At 39.1% G+C, this 21,785-nt stretch overlaps 1 protein-coding gene across 1 annotated transcript in view; it reads right to left on the bottom strand.

Annotated features, from left to right (window-relative positions):
- CCR1 (C-C motif chemokine receptor 1) overlaps positions 1 to 21,785 on the bottom strand; it is a 174,139-nt gene that overhangs the window by 100,694 nt on the left and 51,660 nt on the right. The window contains exon 2 of the mRNA XM_067044507.1: positions 778 to 897. The gene's annotated coding sequence lies outside the window, so the exon portion shown is untranslated. The remainder of the gene's footprint in view (positions 1 to 777; positions 898 to 21,785) is intronic.

The following is a 21,785-nucleotide window of genomic DNA, read 5'->3' as shown; positions in this document are numbered from 1 at the left end:
GAAGCAACTGTAATTAAAATGTGGGATACCAGTGCAGAAGTAGGGAAACGAATGAAATGAAACAGTCAAAACAAACTCATGTGTATATAGGGATTTAGTATATAATAAAGGCGGCATTTCAGATCAGGTGAGAAAAGATGGGTTATTCAATAAATGCTGCTGGAAAAATTGATTCTACATTGGAAAAAAATAAACTCTTCATACTATATGTAAAAAATAGACTCCAGATGGATTAAATATATAAATGCAAAAAAACAAAACAAAACAAAAAACCTCCATACGGACTAGAAGAAAATATAGGAGAATATTTTTATTCCTTTGGGATAGGGAAGCCCTTACTAAATAAAACACAAAATCACAGCAATAAATGACAGCTGGACACAATAAACCAAGTTAAAAAATACAGGCAACAGAGCAGAAGTAAATAGTCACTACATTTTACAGGCCAAAGATTATCATTTAGCCTCATATGATAAGAGCACCTCCACATAGGGATATCTCTTTATTTGACCCCACATGGCTCCTCAAAGCAAGACAAATACTTCATCTTAAGCCAACCTAAGACAAACAAACAAACCACTGACCTGTGCCAACAGTGAAGGGAAACACTGGCGGAGCAGCTACACAGAACCTTCAGAAAAATTAGAAAAGGGTATTCCTTCTAAGGAGCCACATTTGACATATTCAGTTAGAGCAGAGGCTGGGCTGCATCTCAGCACCCAGCAGCACCCCAATCACACCATTCTCACGGGTCCTGAATGGCTGTGCTGTACTTACCAACAAGTCGTCAGTCTCCTACGTTTGTCTTCCACAATATTGCGATATGATGGAATATATATATATTGATGATTGGTTGATGCGGGGAAAACTCCCACATTATTTGGTGTCAGAAGTATTCTGTGGGGGGAGGAAACAGGGTTTTCCTTTAGTTGAAGTGTTATGAGCAGAGTACAGGAAAAACAGTTTTTCTTTGTAGTCTTTCTAAGGATTTTCAATAATGTTTTTTTGCTTTTATTTAGATTTTGCTTTGCTCTACATTGCAATCTATTTGTGGGATGAAGCTAACAATGCTTAGAGGGAAGTTGATAGCCCTAAACTCCAATATTAAAAAAGAAAAAAAGTCACAAATCAATGACCTCAGCCTATGCTTTAAAAAACTAGAAAAAGGAGGACAACCAAAAGGAGTTTACAACCAAAGTAAACATAAGAAAATAATAAAAATAAGAGCATAAATCAATACAACAGAAAACAACCAACTAAAAAAATAGAGAAAAATCAATGAAAAGCTAGTTCTTGGAGATCAATAAAATTAATAAAATCTAACGAAACTGTCAAAAAGTCAAAAAAAGGAAGAAGACACAAATTACCAAAAGTGAGGAAGATAACATCACTACAGATCCTAAAGATACTAAGGGAATATTATGAACAATTTTATACAAATAAATTAGGCAGTTAAAATAAAACAAATTACTTGAAAGACACAAACAAGATCACCCCCAAAAGAAACAGATAAACTGAATAGCCCAAGAGCTATTAGAGAAATTTAAATTGTAGGTTAAAAAAAAAACCCATAAAGAAAACTCCAGATGGCTTCAATTCTACTAGACATTTAAAGAAGAAACAATACCATTTCTAACAAACTCTTATTTAAAATTGGAAAAAAAATTGAAACGGAAAAATACTTCCCAACTCATTTTATGAGACTAGCATTACCCTGACACCAAAATCATACAAAGACAGTGTAAGAAAACAACAGGTCCATATCCTCCATGAACATAAATGAGATACAAGCTACCCCATGCATAAATTAAGACTTCACACTGTCCTACAAATACAAGCAATTCAGCATTGTTGGCTGCCCTTCCAGGTCTGTTATGTCCTGCCTTTTTCATCAGAAGGCATCCTTCTTGAGGACAGAAGCCTCAACATTTGTCTCCTCAAAGCACTTCCCATGGTCCTTAGCACTTGCTGACCCATCACTACACAGATAAGACATTGAGTACATCCACAAATTATTTTAGAGAAAAAGCAAGAGGAGAAAGGGATTTTTGTACAAGAGAAGAGAGAGGAAATTCTTGTGGGTTTTGTACAGATGGGGCCAAGGGAAAATTACACATGTGAAAAGACGGAGTATGTGAAATAGTGTCACTGGTACACACAAATGCAGTAATTTCATTCTTTTTTTGAAAACGACAACTATTCCAATTTTTGATGGTAATGCTTTATTGAATGCAAACTATACACTGGCTCCTCACTCCTAAGGCTGGAGATGATAATTTCCTCTTTTCATTTGATTATATTTGGTGAAACAATTCAAAGGCTGAGATGCAAACACATTCTATTTCAGGTGCGTGACATTTCTCCTGGGCTCAACACAAGAGTGATTACAGCTGAAGACACCAGGTCCTACCAGAAGAACTTCTCACAGTCTTGACTTTGGCCTTGTAGTTCTGGACCTTAACACCAAAGCAGAGGAAGGCCAGAGGAAGTGACTCATTTCTGCTTGATGCAAGTTGCAGGCTTCTAATGAAAAAAAGCAAGATGCACACCTCCCTTTCCCTAGTATGTAAAGTCTGTATAATTTAGGACTTAGGACCTATATGCATTTGAAATATCAAGCATTGGAGATGGAGTGGTTGGGGACAACACTGGTGGTGTGGTAGGCCATGGAATGTCAAAAAGTGAAACCCTGGTAAGATTAAACATCAAAACCCTCCCCTCTTCCAGTTCCCTGTGGGATGTGGATTACGATCGTTGATGGAGCATAACTGGGATGGAGCTGGAGAAAATATTATCAACTAGGCATTTTAAAATGTTTGTGAGAGCTAGCTTCTCTGAATGAGAACCCATCCTATTTCCATGGTGACCCACTGGGTATTGTTTCTAAAAATCCATGAGTCAGAAGAGTCCTTGTCTTCTCCAAGTTATTGTCCAGGACTCCAAAGAACCCCAACACATTAACCTTTCTGGATTCCTTTTTTTGCCACTAGCCTAGGAGTTTCTGGAAGGGGGTGGGGGGGTGGCAAGACTCTGTCCTATTCATTCTGTAACCTTAGCAACTGACCCAGAAGAACTGTTCCCTCAAGGTGTGGTGAATTATAAACATGCATGTCTCATCCTATTTCTTCCAGAGTATAAGCTCCAAGTACGGATAACAGTATTCTTATGATCTGTTGAGCACCTGTCTCCCTCACTGAACTGTGAACTTCCTGAGAGAGAAATCCGTGTCTGACTTATCTTGGTCCCCCCTGCTCCCTGTATTCAAAACAGAGTAAGCATTCAGTATGAGTTTGCTGAATGACTTGAATGCACGTGTGCATGAATGAACAACAAGAGCCTCCCTAAATTTTATTTATCAATTACACCTCAATAAAGCTGGGGAGGTGGGGAATGAGCCTCCCTGTTTCTGACAGTGGATCAGTTGCTTTGCTATTTTCCTGCAGCCTAGAGCTCAACGCCTGGGGCATCTAAAGTTATCTATTAGTGAGGTGGTTCTCAAATTGGTGTGTATCAGAATCACCTAGAGGCCCAGGTTCTTTGATGTACCATAGGGCCTAGGCCTTTGTAGTTTTACTAAGTTCCCCAGGTGATTCTAATACCAACCCAAACTGGAGAACTAACGCTTTTGTGCAGTGCTTATCAACCTTTTTCAAGTTGAACCATCACAGAGCATGATACCTATTGAGCATATTGGAGTAAACAAGATGAAGCTACTTGTAGTCAAGGAACTCAAACTCTTGGCCCACCAATGATCTTTTCATTCACTGGAAACACCAGTTGGAACACTCTGCAGAACCCTGATATTCAAACAGTGGTCTGGGGACAAACAGCTTCAGCATCAACCAAGAGCTTGTTAAAAATGCATATCTCAGGCCCTCCCCAGACCCCTGAAGCAGCATTCTAACAAGATCTCCAGAAGACTTGTGTGCCAATGAAAGACTGAGAAACACTGGTTTTAACAACCCTAACCTTGAACTCCAACTCCTCTCTGACCTAAACAAAACCTATGTGTGTCCAGAAAAAGGCATGACTCTTCCCTCCCTGTGGTTGACTCAGAGAAGCAGGGGAAGTGGGGCAGAAATCTGCTGAGCTCAGCTACAACCACTATTTACACTTGAAGACAGCGGGAGGCGGTGGGTGGGTGGGGGGGTAGTGTACATGTTGTTCCATTCCTGTCAGAGCACCATTGAGCCATAGCCTAATGGATGCTATCTTAGATGTTTAAAAAAAGAAAAATAGTCAAAATTCTAAAAGATGCTGAAGGAAATTTTGTACTGACCCTTGAGCTCACTCTCTGCAGCTGAGATACATCCAGGACAGTTTTCTGCTCCATTCCTGCCATCATGACTCTAGTTCATTCATTCACTCATTCATTCATTGAGCATCGATTTTGTAGCAGGCACCACAAATACAAATGTGAAACAACACTTCAGATTGTTGCTCAAGCCTCTGCCCACAGCCTCTCGTCCTCCCAATTCACACTGCCTACTGCACCAGACTAACCTCAGAATATGTATTTCAAGTGTCACTCCCTTGGACCAGATGCTCTCAGTGTGCCAACCTTCTTTATTTGCTGGCCTATCTCTCAGAATTTTCCTATATAGACCTACCAATCCCTGAAGCTGGACTGTCCTTTAAATGTGCCAAGCGCTTTGCTGCTGGAACCTGTTTCAGCAGGTCTAGGAAGAGGCCTGAGCAACGTATTTTTGTAAAGCTGATGCACAGCCATGACTGAGAAACACTTGTTAACAAGATCAGAGACACGACCCCTGTCTTCTGGACACTCATGGCCCAGCCAAGCAGGGTGTGAAGGCAATGACAGCATGAGGTGGGAGCTGCGGTACTCAGGAGAGTGTTGACATCAACATGGGTGGGCTGATCCTGGACAGGACATCCAGGAGGCTGGCTGGAGGAGAGAACAGCTGAAATGTTTTGTAGGTAGATGAGAGGAAGAAAGATACGCAGGCAGGAGACACGGTGTGAAGCTTCGTAACACCTTCGGGGAACTAGAGTGAATTTAGTGTGGCTGGAGCTTGTGCAGGGTGGCATCAGGAGGAGAGGATGGTTAGGCAGAGGGCCAGATTTCAGAAATCAGCTATGCCACACTAGAGAAGTTGGTCTTAACCACATAAAGGGGTGCAGGAGGACAGTATGGAGATTTTAATTGGGAATGCAGATCTGAACTTGAGTCTCAAATGAGGAGTCTGGACGTTTTGCAGAGGATGTGTGGTAAGATGGGGGTGGGGCTGAGGGCACGAGAGTCGAGTGCAAGAAGGCTAGTTAGAGAAGCCTTATGCAGAGTGACAGAAAGACAACTGTCATGACTTGGTTCTGCTGCTTGTTGCTATGCAGCCTCCACTGAGTCATGCCATTTCCCAAGGCCTCAGTCTCTTCATCTGTAACGTGGGCGGTTTGTACCACATAACCAGAAAGATCATTCTCAGCGCTACAAGCGCATGATGTGGTGAAATTTAGTCTGATTTTTTTAAATTGTGGTAAAATACACATAATGTAAACTTTACCATTTTTAAGTATACAGTTCAGTGTTATGAAGTACATCCACATTGTTGTGCAACCATCACCGCCACGATCCATCTTCAGAACATTTTTATCTTACTCAGCTGAAACTCTGCACCCATTAAACATTAACTCCCCATTTCCTCCTCCTCCCAGCCCCTGGAAACCACTATTCTGCTTTCTGGCTCTATGAATTTGACTATTCTAGTACCTCATACAAGTGGAATCATAGAGTATTTATTCATTTGTGACTGGCTTGTTTCACTTAACATAATGCCTTCAAGGTTCATCCTTACTGAAGCTTGTGTCAGAATTTCCTTCTATGGAATTTATATATCACATTTTGTTCATCTATTCATCTCTTGACAAACACTTGGGTTGCTTCTACCTTTGGCTATTGAGAATAATGCTACTATAAAGATGGGTGTACAAACATATGTTTAGGGAAAGTCCTGCTTTCAATTCTTTTGAGAATATACCTAGAAGTGGAACCGCTGGATCATATGGTAATTCTATATTTAATTTTTTGAGGCACTGCCAAAACTGTTTTCCACAGTGGCTACTACAGCATTTTACATTCCCACAAGCTATGCACAAGGGTTCCAATTTCCCCAAACTTCATCAACACCTGTTATTTTCTGGCTTTTTGATAATACCATCCTAATGGGTGTGGAGTGTAATCTCATTGTGATTTTGATTTATATTTCCCTAATGATTAGTAATGTGGAACAGCTTTTCACGTGCTTATTGGCCATTTTCTTCTTTGGACTTTTAAGCTATTCAAGCCCTTTGCCCATTTTTGAATTGGGTTGTTTGCTTTTTCATTGTTCAGCTGTAGGAGTTCTTTATATATTTTAGATATTAATCCCTTATCAGATATATGATTTACACATTGTTTTCCATTCAGTGGGGGGTGCTTTTTCATTCTGTTGATAGTACCTTTGATGAACAGATGTTTTTAATTTTGATGGAGTCTAACTTATTTTTACTTTTGTCGCCTGTTTCTTTGGTGTCAGATCCAAGAAGTCACTGCCAAATCCAATGTCATGAGGCTTTCCCCTTAATGTTTTCCTCTAAGATTTTTACAGTTTTAGCTCTTACATTTGGGTCTTTGATCCATTTTGAGTTAATCTTTGTATATGGGGTAACATAAGGGTCCAATTTAATTCTTTTGCATTTGGATATCCAGTTTTCCCAACACCATGCTGAAAATAGTGTCCCTTTCCCTATTGAATGATCTCAGAGCCCTTGTCAAAAATCATTTGACCACATATGTGAGGGTTTATTTTTATTTATTTGTTTTTTTTTTTTTGCGGTCCGCGGGCCTCTCACTGTTGTGGCCTCTCTCGTTGCGAAGCACAGGCTCCGGACACGCAGGCTCAGCGGCCATGGCTCACGGGCCCAGCCGCTCCGCGACATGTGGGATCTTCCCAGACTGGGGCACGAACCCGTGTCCCCAGAATCGGCAGGCGGATTCTCAACCACTGTGCCACCAGGGAAGCCCGTGAGGGTTTATTTTTGATCTCTCTATTTTATCCCATTTATTTGTCTTTATGCCAGAACCACTGTTTTGATTACTGTAGCTTTATATAAGTTTGAAATCAGGAAATGTGAGACCTTTAATTTTGTTCTCTTTTAAGATTATTTGACTATTTAGGATCTTCTGAAAGTCCATATGAATTTTAGGATGGATTTTTCTTTTTCTGCAAAAAAAAAAATGTTGCTGGGGTTTTTATGAGGATTGCATTGAATCTGCAGATCATTTTAGTAAATACTGACATATTAACAAAATTAAGTCATCCAATCCATGAATACAGAATCTTTCATTTATTTTTGTCTTCTTTAATTTCTTTCAGCAGTGTTTTGTACTTTCAGTGTACAAGTTTTTCACCTCCTTGGTTAAGTTCACTCCTAAGTATTTTATTCTTTCTGATGCTATTTTAAATGGAATTATTTTCTTAATTTCCTTTCTGTTTTCCTCATTATTAGCGTGTAGAAATGTAACTGATTTTCACGTATTGATTTTGTATCCTGCATCTTTGCTGAATTCATTTATTAGTTCCAACAGATTTTTTGTAGAATCTTTGGGATTTTCCACATATGAGATCATGTCATCTGCAAACAGAGACAATTTTACTTCTTTCTTTCCAGTTTTGATGCTTTTATTTCTTTTCCTTGTCTAATTTCCCTGGATAGGTCTTCCACTACATGTTGAATAGAAGTGGTGAAAACAGGCATCCTTGTCTCACCCCTGATCCTGGAGGGAAAGATTTTGGTCTTTCATGGTCTGAAAGAGTTTTTTTTTTAGCTGTGTAGGGTCTTCGTTGCTGCGTGCAGGCTTTCTCTAGTTGCGGCGAGCGCAGGCTACTCTTTGTTGTGGTGCGCGGGCTTCTCATTGCAGTGGCTTCTCTTGTTGCGAAGCACCGTCTCTAGGTGCGCAGGCTTCAGTAGTTGCGGCACACAGACCCAGCAGTTGTGGCTCGCGGGCTGTAGAGTGCAGGCTCAGTAGTTGTGGCACACGGGCTTAGTTGCTCCGTTGCATGTGGGATCTTCCCAGACCAGGGCTCGAACCTGTGTCCCCTTCATTGTCAGGCAGATTCTTATCCACTGCGCCACTGCCCTTAATCTATTCTTGGGGTTAAAGAACTTCAAAAGTTTGCTAAGTAGGAGACCGCTTTATTAACCCAATGGGCAACAATGCTGAGATCAGAAAAGAAAGAGAAGGGGTGAGAAGTATCTGGTGAGTATAAAGGGTTGAGTGGGCTGCATATACTTCTAATTTTCCATAGGTATTAAACAGATTGCAAAAGAAAGAATGAAAAATGAATCAACATAGTAGGAGAGGCAAAAGTCTTAAAGTTGACTAAGCATCACTAAATGAAATGGCTTTGCCTTTATTTCCATGAATGACTTCCCAAGAAGACTCCAGCCTTGATTGTAAGCTAAACAAACAAACAGACAACAACAACAAACCCAGCACCTAAAACCAGAAGCCTTGAAGAATGAAGAAGGAATTGGGGGACCACTCCATGTCTATTCCAGAAGGGCCAGAAGGGGTCTCCCTCTGGGGTCCTGGCCCCTAACAAGCTATGCATAAACAACCCCGGCCACATTTATTGAAAGATGGTAAGTTTGTCTAAAAATACAAGAGAGGGAACTGAAACATTTCAGAGAAGGAGCAAGAAACAAAAAGAGGAAGGTAAAATTCTACTTAGAAAAAAAGAGGAATGGAAATTGAATTTTCTTACAAAGAAGGTCCAGAAGCTTCCCCCTCCTCCCTGACTACTCCATCAAAAAAGGGGAAAAAATAGTCAATGGGAAACAGCTCTGAGAAAAATAAGTCTCTGCACCATTACAGTTGAGAATTCAAACAACCTGAACAGAAGAGTTGGGCAATTTCTTGACTAAAGGTGTGTTTGAACTGAAAGGGCTTTTCTTAAAAACATCCATCCCTCCCACCTCAGAGAAGGAACTGAGGCTGAGAAGCCTCTGATGCAGCAAATGAATAAGAACCAAAGTTCTGAGTCTAATATCTTCACTGCCAGTCCTAATCAGTAACGTACACACAATCCCATGCATTTTCCCTTTAGCTTCTCATCTACATCCATCCCTCCTTTCCCTTCCATTGCCTTCTGTCCAGTTACCTCACACCAGGTAACTCTTATAATGGCCTCCTAGCTCACCAACCAGTAGGTTTCTTTGGCCTCAATCCATGCTGCCCACTTCCAGCAGATTTACCTTGTCAGAGCACCAATCAATTCATGTAAGGCCTAAAACTCCTGAACTTATCATTGAAGGTTTTCCATGACTTCCATGAGTCAACCTAACATTTTAGCTTTATCTCCAGTGACATGTCTTCACCACATACTTTGTCACTCTTTCTAACTTTGTTTATGCCATCTCCTCTACTTGAAATGTTCTCCCTCACCATCTCCCCAGATTTAAATTCTTCAGAGCTCATCTCAAATGACCTTCCTTTTAGGAAGTCTTTCGTGGAAACCCCCAGCGGGAGGTTCTTTTTCCTCTGAGGTCTCCAAAACACAGAAGTCTACACTGGTGGCCATTATCTTATGTTGCCTTGTATTAAATTTTCTCCATCTTGCCACATCGTCATTCGCTTAAGGGCAGACACTTTATTATGCTTTATGCATCTTTGTGTTTCATCAGCACAGTACCCAAAACACTTCTGGTGCTCAGTCAGCATTTGATGCATGAACGCATATGTTCTGTTTCTAGTCGTATTTGTATATATTTCAAGTGAACCATCAGTTTCCCCTCATAGGGATCTAAAGAATAAATAATAAAGGTCAGTGCAAATTCATTAACAAACATTAAGGACAACTTACTGAAAAATTCTAAGGGCTAATCATTACACACTGCAATGCTCATCTACCTGAAGCCAGCTAAATATTGGCCAAGTTAATGAGTCTAGAGGAAAAGACAGTAAAATATAATGAAAAGCCCCCACAATCCCTAGAGCCCCAGGTAATAAACTGAGGCCCTATGATAATATTTCATGAACAGTAGAAGTGCTTGACAGTAAAGCAAGAAATGAGAGAGAAGTCTGAATAACCCTTGTATCTGACTACCACAAACTTCTGAGAATAATGGCCTTTCCTCCCTTCTGCCTTCCAAACCGTAAGTAAATTCTTCTCACTGGAGACCTCTAACCATACAGAGAAGGGAAGCCATGTAAAGTCCATACAAGGAGAGGGATTCTGGAAAATGTAGTTTCTTGCTTCCCTTCTATACGCTCCTGATCCAAAAGCCTTTACTATCTTGTATTATACTTAAACTCCTTAACAAAGCATTAAACAGTCTGGTTGCTTCTAACCCCACAAACATTCACACACATTCTACCAGACTGACTGCTCTGGCCACACTGGCCTTCTTTCAGTTCCTTGAAAACACTGATTTTTTATCTATGGCTTAGTAACTTCATCTCTGGTTTTGCTGTTTCTATTGTGAAGATATGGCAGTGGTTAAAAAAAAAAAAGAAAAAAATATATATGACAAATCCCAGTTCTAAAACAAGCATCTTGGAACCAGAAGTGGAGCAGAAAACCATTGCAGTGAGTAGAGCTAAACCATGAGCCCAGGTCCAAAAGTGGGTGATAGCAGCCAGGAGTATGGCATCTGATGGGTAATAGATACTAAAAAAAATGCATGCTTGAGATGGAGATTGGAGCCAGGCTGAGTCTTAAAATCAAAGGCAGGATGAGTTTCTACAACTCCTGAATGAAGGCTGGCAGCTGTTGCCGCCCTTTCCCAGGTGCACAGCTTATACAGAGCGGCAGGCCTACGGAGGCAAGAGGACCCAGATGTCACTTGGAAACTGGGCACGAACCACGTCACCTGCTGTTATAGCCACAATATCCTCTCAGGGCAAGCACTCTGAACCAATGCATGAAGCCTGGTTCTGGCTTGGGGGACTAGACAAAGACAACCACAAAATAGCTGGATAGGGAGAGAGAAGCATAAAAGGAGGAAGAAGACCAAATGTTCTTTTATTCAAAATGAGACTACAAGTCAAAATTCCACAGTTTGTAAAGAAATCAAATGGTAATTAACACACCCAATGCTCAAAGCTTAAAGTCAGAGGATTCTCTGTTGTAAGAGTCTCTTAAGTCAGAGAACAGGGTTCTACCACGCCTGATAGAAGGATGTGGGAGGAGGTAGAAATACATCCAAATGTCTGACTCTAATAGAGACTATTGGTTGCCTTCTAATAGCTCTTCTTTCATAGTACCCTATCCTACTGAGTAACAAAATCCTGCACAGGGCAATTATAGCCAGTCAAAAGATGACTTTTCTCAGCTTCCCTTGCTACTAAGTATCACTGAGTTTGGGCCAATGAGAAGTGAACAGAACTGTTGCGAAGAACTTCTGCAAATTAACTTTAAAAGCAAAGCGATGAATTCCTATTTTTCTCTTCCTCACTTGCTCTTTTCTGCTGTCTGAATGTGGGCAAGATAGCTGGGGTCATTTTAGACCACCAACTGACCTTGAGGATAGCAGTTCTGTACTAGAGATGGTGGGGTAGCAAAAACAGAGGTAATAATAAGCCTCGATATTGTTAAGATGGCAATATTCCCCAAACCGATCTACAGATTCAACTCAATCCCTATTAAATTCCAGCTGGTTTTTGCAGAAACTGATACACTGATCATAAAATCGATATGGCAATGCAAGGGACCCAGAATGGCCAAAACAATCTTGAAAAGAATAAACAAAGTTGGAAGATTCATACTTGCTGATTTCAAAACTTATTACAAAGCTACAGTAATCAAGACAGTGAGTTACTGGTATAAGAATAGACATATAGATCTATGGAATGGAATTGAGAGTCTAGAAATAAAACTTTTTATTTATGGTCAATTGATTTTCAACAAGGGTGGCAAGATCATTCAGTGGGGGAAAGAATAGTCTTTGCAACAAATGCTGCTGGGATAATTGAGTAGCCACATGCAAAAGAATGAATCTGAGCCCCAACCTGCAGCCAACTGGGCTGTGGGTCCAGTGAGACTACTGATGCTCTGTTACCCAGGGCTGTGCCAGCAATGTGACAGTTTACAAATCTCCCCTCAAAAAACAAATATATTTGAATGCTTATCTCATACTATATGCAAAAATTAACCCAAACTAAATGTAACACATAAAACTCCTAGAAGAAAACAGAGTAAATCTTCATGACCTTGGGTTAGGCAATGGCTTCTTAGATATGACACCAAAAGCACCAAGAACAAAAGAAAAAACAGATGAATTGGACTTCATCAATATTGAAAGAACCTTTGTGCTGCAAATGATACCATCAAGAAAGTGAAAAAACAACCCACAGAATGGGAGAAAATATTAGCACAAAATATATCTAATAAGAGACTTGTATCCAGAATACACAAAGAATGCTTACAACTCAATACTGAAAACATAAATAACCCAACCAAAAAGTAAGCCAAGGATATGAATATTCTTCCAAAGAAGATATAAAAATGGCCAATAAGCACATGAAAAGATGCTCAACATCATTATCTATTGGGGAAATGCAAATCACAACCACAATGTGATACCAATTCACACTTCCGTGTGGTTATAATCAAAAACACAGATAACTATTGTCAGCAAGGATGTAGAGAAATTGAAACTCTAATACATCGCTGGTAGGAATGTAACATGTACAGCGGCAGCTTTGAAAACAGTTTGGCAGCTTCTCAAAAACTTAAACACAGAGTTGCTCTATGAGCTAGCCATCCAACTCCTAGGTATATATGCAAGGGAAATGAAAACATATGTCCACACAAAAACTTGTATACAAATGATCATAACAGCTTTATTCATAATAGCCAAAAAGTGAAAACAACCCAAATATGTCAACTAATGAGTGGATAAATAAAATGTGGTTTATCTATACAATACTATTCAGCCACAAAAGGTATGAAGTACTGATACATACTACAACATGGATGAAGCTTGAAAACATTAAGTTATGTGAAAGAAGCCAGTCATGAAAAACCACATATTGTATGATTCCATTCATATGAAATGTCCAGAAGAGACAAATTTATAGAAACAGAAGTTTGCCTAGTTCTGGGCATGGCAGAGGGACAGGGAGTGGGAAAGCTAATGGAGAGTGACTGATAATGGGTACAGGGCTTCTTTTGGGAGTGATGAAAATATTTTAAAATTAGCTTATGGTGATGGTTGCACAACTGTGAATATACTAAAAAAATTAAATTTACACTTTAAATGGGTAGATTTTATGGTTTGTGAATTATATCTCAATAAAACTGTTTTTAAAAATCAGGGGAAATGGACTATTCATTAATGACAGTTAACTGATTAGCATACAGGAAAATATTAGATCCTTAGTGCACACTATATACAAAAATAAATTTCAGGGACTTTCCTGGCAGTCCAGTGGTTAAAACTCTGTGCTGCCAGCACAGGGGGTGCAGGTTCGATCCCTGGTCTGAGGAACTAAGATCCCACATGCTGTGCGGCGTAAAGTTACGTGAAGTAAAAGTAAACTAAAGTAAAATAAAATAAAATAAATTTCAGGTGAATCATATTACCTAAATGTGAAAAGCAAAAATTTAATGCTTTTCAAAGATAAGCTTTATGACTTTAAGGTAGAAAAGGATTTTTCTGACAAGATACCAAAAAACACTACTCACCAAGAAATATTTTAATAAGTTGCATTACAATAAAAACCTCTGTCCATCGAAAGACACCATGAATAAAATTAAAACCACAAACTGTAAGAATATATTTGCCACTGATAATAAAAAACAAAAAGATTAGTATCCAGAATTTGTAAACATCTCCAACAAACTTTACTAATAATCTGGGAAATGCAAATAATAACCACAGTGAAACACTATGGCTCATCAGACTGACAAGTACATTTAAGTCTGATAACACCTGGTACTGAGCTGGCCCAACAATTCCATTCCTGGGCATGTTGCCTAGAGAATTCTGCTAAATATCCAAAGAGGGCTCATTGTTGCATTGCTTGAATAGTGAAAAACTGAAATCAGTTAATATACCCAACAGCAGGAGATTTTTTTAAATTGTGGTTTATTCATGCAATGGAATATTTCATGAAGTAATTGGTGTTTTATTTCACCAGATGAAAACCTTCTGCACTAAGATCATTCCAACCACGGTCTGAATACTGAGTTTCTCTATTACGCATGAAAATTTAAAGTGAACATATTCTTTGATCTCGTGAAACCTGCTTTTGGCAATGTGCCCGAAAGAGACAGTTATACCAGTGAGATAAATCTTAAAATCATAAAGTAAGCTGCAGACAATAGAAGCAGTATATCATTTTTAAATTTCAAAATGTATAAAACAATACTACCTATATAGTAAAAATAAATAAATTATGCACGAGAATAATAATCACCTAATTCAGAACAGTGTTGACACTGGGAAGGGAAAGAGAGAGAAAGATAAATGGGGACTACGGGAAGATAAAGTAATTTCAGTTGTAGCTCTAAATTTTTACTTTTTAAAAAGCAGACTGAATATGGCAAAATAAGATTTGTTAAATTTGGGCAGTAAGTACACAACCTTTCTATCATTTTTTGAATATTTCTGTATATTTAAAAGTCCATTTAAAAAATAAGAACACACATGTAATTTTTTTAACTAGCTCTTTTCTACTTTCTCGCCTTTACCAATATGGCTCCCTCTGCTTGAATTCTCTATGTGGTGGTTGAGAGTGGGGGAAAGAGACAGACTACCTGGGCTTGAGTCCCAGTGCTGAATTGATTTAGGGAGATTCTTAGTTCCTCAATTTCTCAGTTGAAAATTGGGTATAATAATAGTATTGACCTCATAGGGTTGTTACAAGGATTAAATGTGGCCAGTATATATAAAGCACTATAACAGTGCCTAGAAGCATTTAATAAATGTCTGCCATTACCATCACCACCATCACCAATATTACTATCATCATCACCATCATCACCAACATCATTATTAAATGTCTTTGTCTAGTCAACTCCCATTTGTCCTTCATATTTTAGGTATCAGTTAAAATATTACTTTTCAAAGAAATCTACCCTGACTCTACAATATAAATTAGATTTCATAGGACCCTGCCCTTTTTTGACCATGCACTTATTAGAATTTATAGTTACATATTTATACGTGTTTTAATTTGTTTAACATCTCTCTACCACATTTGAATACAAAAGTTCTTGAGGGCCAAGGCTGAGTATGTTTTATTCACTTTTTTAAATACATTGTCCAGTCTAGGCTGGACAATGAATAATAACAGTATAGATTCTGACTACTTGTTACATGAATAAATACATGAATCATTTTATCATTTGACCAGTATGCAGCCATTGAAATTATGTTTATGAAGGATTTACAACACGGAAAATCTTTTGGCTTGCTTAGTGGAAAAACTAAAAGGTACAAAAGTATAAATATGATGACTACAATGCCATACAAATAACAACAAACCTATAAATTGGGGAAAAAGAGGGGAGATGCACATTCACTCTGTTGTGAAATCACCACTTTTATCTACTTCCAAAACATTTTCAACACCACCAAATAAAACCCTGTGCCCATTAGGTTGTTACTCCTAATTCTCCTCTCCCCCAGGCCCAGCCACCACCAATTTGTTTTCTGTCTCTATGGATTTACTTATCCTGGACATTCCATATAAATGAAGTCACACAACATGGGACTTGCTATGTCTGGTTTCCTTCACTTAGCATGATGCTAGTGAGGTCCATCTACATTGTAACATGTATCAGTATTTCATTCCTTTTATGGATAATTATATGGATAAGCCACAATTTATTTATCTGTCCATCCTTTGATGAACATTTGGGTTGTTTCCATCTTTTGGTTATTGTGAATAGTGCTGCTATGAACATTCATGTACTAGCATTTGATTATGTTTTCATTTGCGGGGTGGGGTATATATCTAGGACTGGAATCACAGGGTCATATGATAGTTCTATGTTTAGGATTTTTTTTAGGAATTGTCAAACTGCTTTCCAAATCTGATATGTATCATTACACATTCACAACAGTAACATTGAGTTCCAATTTCTCCACATACTCACCAACACATATTATTTCCTTTAAAAAAAATTATAGCCATCTTAGTAGGTGTAAAGTGGTATCTCAGTGTAGTTTGTTGTGTTTTTTTTTTAATTTTTATGTATTTATTTATTTATTTTTGGCTGTGTTGGGTCTTCGTTTCTGCGCGAGGGCTTTCTCTAGTTGCGGCAAGCGGGGGCCACTCTTCATCACAGTGTGCGGGCCTCTCACTGTCACGGCCTCTCTTGTTTCAGGGCACAAGCTCCAGACGCGCAGGCTCAGTAGTTGTGGCTCACGGGCCCAGCTGCTCCGTGGCATGTGGGACTTTCCCAGACCACGGCTCAAACCCGTGTCCCCTGCATTAGCAGGCAGATTCTCAACTACTGCGCCAGCAGGGAACTACACCTCAGTGTAGTTTTGATTTGCATTTCCTTCATAACTAATGATATTGAGTACCTTTTCATGTGTTTGTTGAGCATTTGTATATCTTTGGAGAAATGTGTCTTCAAGTGCTTTGTCCACTTTTAAACTGGGTTGTTTGCCTCTTCGTTGTTGAGATGTAGGCACTTTTTATATTTTCTGGACGCTAGATCCTTAACAGATACATGATTTGCAAATATTTTCTATTTTTCCATAGGCTGTCTTTTCACTTTATTGGTAACGTCTTTTTGACACACAAATGTTTTAAATTTTGATGAAGTCCAATGTTATCAATTTTTTTCATTTGTTACTCTTGCTTTTGGTGTCATATCTAAGATTTCATTCAAAATCAAAGGTCATAAAGACTTACCTCTATATTTTCTTCTAAGAATTTTATTGTTTTAGCTCTTATATTTACATTATTGATTCATTTGATTTAACTTTTATAAATGAAGAGCAGAAGAGGTCCAACTTCATTCTTTTGCATGTGGATATACAGTTGTCCCAGCACCATTTGTTGAAGAGAATATTCTTTCTTCATTCCATGGTCTTGGCACCTTTGTTGAAAATCAATTGGCAATAGGTGTAGAAGTTTATTTCTAGACTCTCAATTATAGTCCATTGATCTATATGTTTATTCTTATGCCAGGATAAACTGGCATAAATTACTGTAGCTTTGCAGTAAGTTATGAAATTGGGAAGTTGAAGTCCTCCAAAGTTGCTTTGTTGTTGCTGTCGCTGTTTCGATTGTTTTGACTATTCAACGTCCCTTGCAATTTCATATGAGTCTGAGGATCAGTTTTTCCATTTCTGCAAAATGCCACTGGAATTTTGACAGGGATTGCATTAAATCTTTAGATAGCTTTGGGCAATACTGCCATCTCAACAATTTAAGTCTTCCAATAAAGGGACATGTCCCATCCTTCCATTTATTTAGACCTTCTTTAATTTCTTTCAACAGTGCTTTGTAGTTAGGGTGTACAAATCTTTCACCTCCTTAGTTACATTTATTCCTAGGTATTTTATTCTTTTTTATGCTATTATAAGTAGAACTGTTTTCTTAATTTCCTTTTCGGATTGTTCACTGCTGGTGTATAAAAACATAACTGATTTTGTGCACTGATTTTGTTTCCTGCAACTTTGTTAAATTTGTTTATTAGCCCTAGCAGGGTTTTTGTGAATTCTTCAGGGTTTTCTGTATATAGGATCATGTCATATGTGAATAGAGATAGTTTTACTTCTTTCTTTCCAATATGGATTACTTTTATTTCCTTTTCTTGCCTGATTGCTCTGGCTAGAACTTTCAGTATGGTGCTGAATAGCAGTAGTGAAAGTGGTTATTCTTGTCTTGTTTTTGACCTTAGAGAGAAAGCTTTTAGTCTTTTACCACTGAGTATGATACTACCTGTGAGGTTTCACATATGCCCTTTATCACGTTGAGGAAGTTTCCTCATTATTTGTACTTTTTTGAGTGTTTTTGTTATGAAAGGGTATTGGATTTTGTCAAATGCTTTTGCTGTGTTAATTGAGATAATCATATTTTTTTCTCTCATTCTGTTAATGTTGTGTATTACACTGGTTGATTTTCTTTTATTGAACCATGCTTGCATTCTTTGGATAAATCCCAGCTGACAACAGAGTACAATCTTTTTAACGTGCTATTGAATTCAGTTTGCTAGTATTTCGTTGTGAGTTTTGCATTTATATTCATAAGGGATATTGACTTGCAGTTTCCTTGTGGTGTCTCTGTCTGGCTTTGCTATCACAGTAATACTGGTTTCACAGTATAAATTAGAAAATGTTCCCTCCTCTTCTATTTTTAGGAAGAGTTTGAGAAGGATTGATGTTAACTTTTCTTGAAACGTTTGGTAGAACTCACCAGTGAAGCCATCTGGTCCTGGATGTTTTCTGTTGGGAGGTTTTTGATTTCTGATTCAATCTCTTTATTTTTTAAAAGATCTTTTCAGATTTTTCTATTTCTTCTTGAGTCAGTCTTGGGTGATTTATGTGCTTCTAGAAATTGTTTCATTTTATCTAGGTTATTTAATTTATTGGTGGACGTTGCTCATAGTTTTCTCTTATAATTTTTTTTTATTTCTGTAAAGTTGATAGTAATAAACACTTTCACCTGATTTTAGTTATTTGTATCTTTTCTTTTTAATCAGTGTTGCTAGAGGTTTGTCAACTTTGTTCATCTTTTCAAAGAACCAACTTTTGCTTTCAGCATGCTATATATATATATATATATATATATGTATGTATATATATATGTATATATATATATATAATGCAGAAAGCATAGATATGTATATATCTCCAACTAGCCCACACTTGATCAGGGTCTCTCTTACTATCTTCCATCACCCACTGCCCACCCAGCAACCCAGGATGAGGCCTCAGTCATGTCCTCTAATCAGAATCTGCCACGTCCAGCTTTATGGGTTTCTTCTCATGCCACTTGTGCCTGCAAAGAGCATTATCTGGGTTTCTTGCAGTTGGGTACAGCATAATGCCCTTCCCTGGGACACCTCAGAAGACACAGGCAAATAGTAGATGATGTCAGAGGTAGGAAAGGAGTAGCTATGGCCCTTAATGCCATGTATGAAACCTCATTCTGTAGGTACTCGCCCCATCCTCCTCCTACTCACCATGCCTTGGGGTGGGGGGCAGGTAATGGTGGTGAGAGTGAATTCTAGCTTCGCATTCCCTAGAACCAGCCCCCAACCCACTGCTGTCATGTACTGAGAGGCAGCTAAAAATGCCTTCTAAGTACTCTGTTCTGACCCATCCCCAGCCAAGGCTTCCTCTCCAGAGCAGGCCACTTCTGAGGCATCTAGACTAAGATCTGATTCTAGTCACAGAGTAGTTGCAAGTATCTGGGCTACAGAAGAACACAGCATTATCTTCCTACTACACAGTTCAAGTGACATCACCTTAAGTCACTTGAGGGGGCTTCACAGCAAGTGAATGTATTAAAGATTCTGACTTCACATCTATTTCCCCAACGTTTATTTGGCCTGAAGGTATGGAAATATCCAATCTGCTACCCTTACATTCTTAAATTAATAAAGACTTAAATTGCCATTTTTGATGTAATTTTTATTTCTATTTTTCATCACATATTCTAGTCTGTTCTTGGTTCACTTGGAGACGGTAGTGAACTTGGAGAACAAAGGAGAAATTCATGTCTCGCCTCTGTCTGTTACTTGACACTTTTCCTTTCCAAAAATCATGTGTAGTTTCTGGGCTTTCCTGCTGTGACTATATGCCCTGTTGTGTTGCTTTGTCACTTGGAACAAAAACAGTAGAAAAAGTTTGCACAATTTTTATTATGAAGACATGACCAGAACATGTAGGAACATATAACTGTGCTTCTTCTATGGTTATTAGTCCAGATGATTGTTTTTAACCAAAACTGAAGATGTAAAATCCTAGAACTCACTAATCTATTTTAGTAGGTCACAGTAAGCAGGCAAACTATAGAAACCACAATCAACCAAAAGCATCATTGCTGAAAAACCAGCAAATTTTATCTTCTAAAGGTGTCAACTGAACAAATCCAACTGATGATGTCAAGGGGGCATCCTCAAAGTTCCCTCAGGTTGTTGATAAACCTTTCCAATCTCCTTGCCCCAGCAGCATTCTCTCCAGCCATGCTTTTCCCCATGTTTTCATTGGTTGAGTAATGCCATCCATGGAGGGGCAGAGAGGTTCTTGGAACACACCTAACTTTCAGCTTCAATGGTCTAACCCCCAACTCAGCTGCTGACCTTCAGAGTATGAAAAAACGAGAATCTTAAACTTCTCATGGCCAGTGTTGGTCTGGTTCTTCCCTCTTCGTTCAGGGAGAATGAACTATTTTTTTTGTTTTTAGTAAATAAATTTATTTATTTATTTATTTTTGGATGCATTGGGTCTTTGCTGCTGCACATGGGCTTTCTCTAGTTGCAGCGAGCGGGGTCTACTCTTCATTGCAGAGCACGGGCTCTAGGCACACAGGCTCTGTAGTTATGGCTCACGGGCTCTAGAGCGCAGGCTCAGTCGTTGTGGCTCGTGGGCTCTAGAGCACAGGCTCAGTTGTTGTGCACAGGCTTAGTTGCTCCATGGCATGTGGGATCTTCCGGACCAGGGTAGAACCCGTGTGCCCTGCATTGGAAGGCGGATTCTTAACCACTGTGCCACCAGGGAAGTCCCAAACTATTTTTATTTCATTGGTTTACAGAAGAAGTGAGCATCTCTTCATCGCTGGCCCAGGTCACCTTGAGATGACCACGGCCATGCCTTCTATGTGACCCTGCTTAGTCAGCAGTCACACTAGAGACAGGAGGCTGGTGGTGTGTTTTCCCTAAAGTCTGCTCAAAAGGTCATACTCCTTTGCCAGACTGAGAATGTCAGAAACCATGAACCTAGTGCCAACAAGCAGATGTGGGGTTCTCAAGCTCAAGGAAAAGTATCTTTCCTAATTCTTTCCATGTGCATAAATAATTCTAAGGTGTACTTACTTCAGTTTCCAGTTTTATGACTGTCTACATGGACCATGTGAAAACAAAGTGACAATAAAAAATATGTTTGACTCGATAGCTGTGTGGGTGTTTGCCATTCTCCCCAGATCCGCTGGGCCCTGGGAAGTTGACTTCTATGGGTTACATCACCTAGACTCCCTGCTGCTCCCTCTTCTAGTTGGGTTCAATCACCAGGAAGCACTGGCAGGAGATCAGAGTGGGTGCAGGAGGTTAGGGTACTTTCTGATCCTGCTCTCCTGCCTAGCTTAACTTCTAGTAGGGCCTGTATCCTTCAATCTTCAGCTATCAACAGGGCTCAGGTGATACTGCTTTTTCTTTTGACTCTTAACAGCTACCACTTTTGCTAGCATCTCTGGGCACCTCAACACCCCTGTTGGTCCTTTTAACCCCACCAACCCCTCTGTACACATTCTCATCCTTATCGAGTCTTCAAAATCTCAGCCAGCTGAGTGTCTTCTGTTCCCTGCCCTAGAGATAAGACAAAGATTTGAATCCTGGCTCTACCACTAACTACCTCTATGCATCTCTCTGTTTATAAAATTACAGAGCTGGAATCAATGATGTCTTGTATGTAGACAGAAATGTAGAGTAGTCCTAATCAGCAACAGCAAAATTCCTGGGTCTTGACCTTCCCCATCCCAGACTGACTCAAAGGAAATAGCAGTGAGATGCTGGAATCAGGAGATTTCCTAAGTGGAAGTGGACCCAGTAAACTGGGGTGAGTATCATCCATTTTGTTACTGAAACCTCAGAAAGACC

This window comes from Kogia breviceps, chromosome 10, assembly GCF_026419965.1.
Source record: "Kogia breviceps isolate mKogBre1 chromosome 10, mKogBre1 haplotype 1, whole genome shotgun sequence".
NCBI classification, from domain to species: Eukaryota; Metazoa; Chordata; class Mammalia; order Artiodactyla; family Physeteridae; genus Kogia; species Kogia breviceps.
This window is presented reverse-complemented; position numbering and strand designations above follow the sequence as displayed.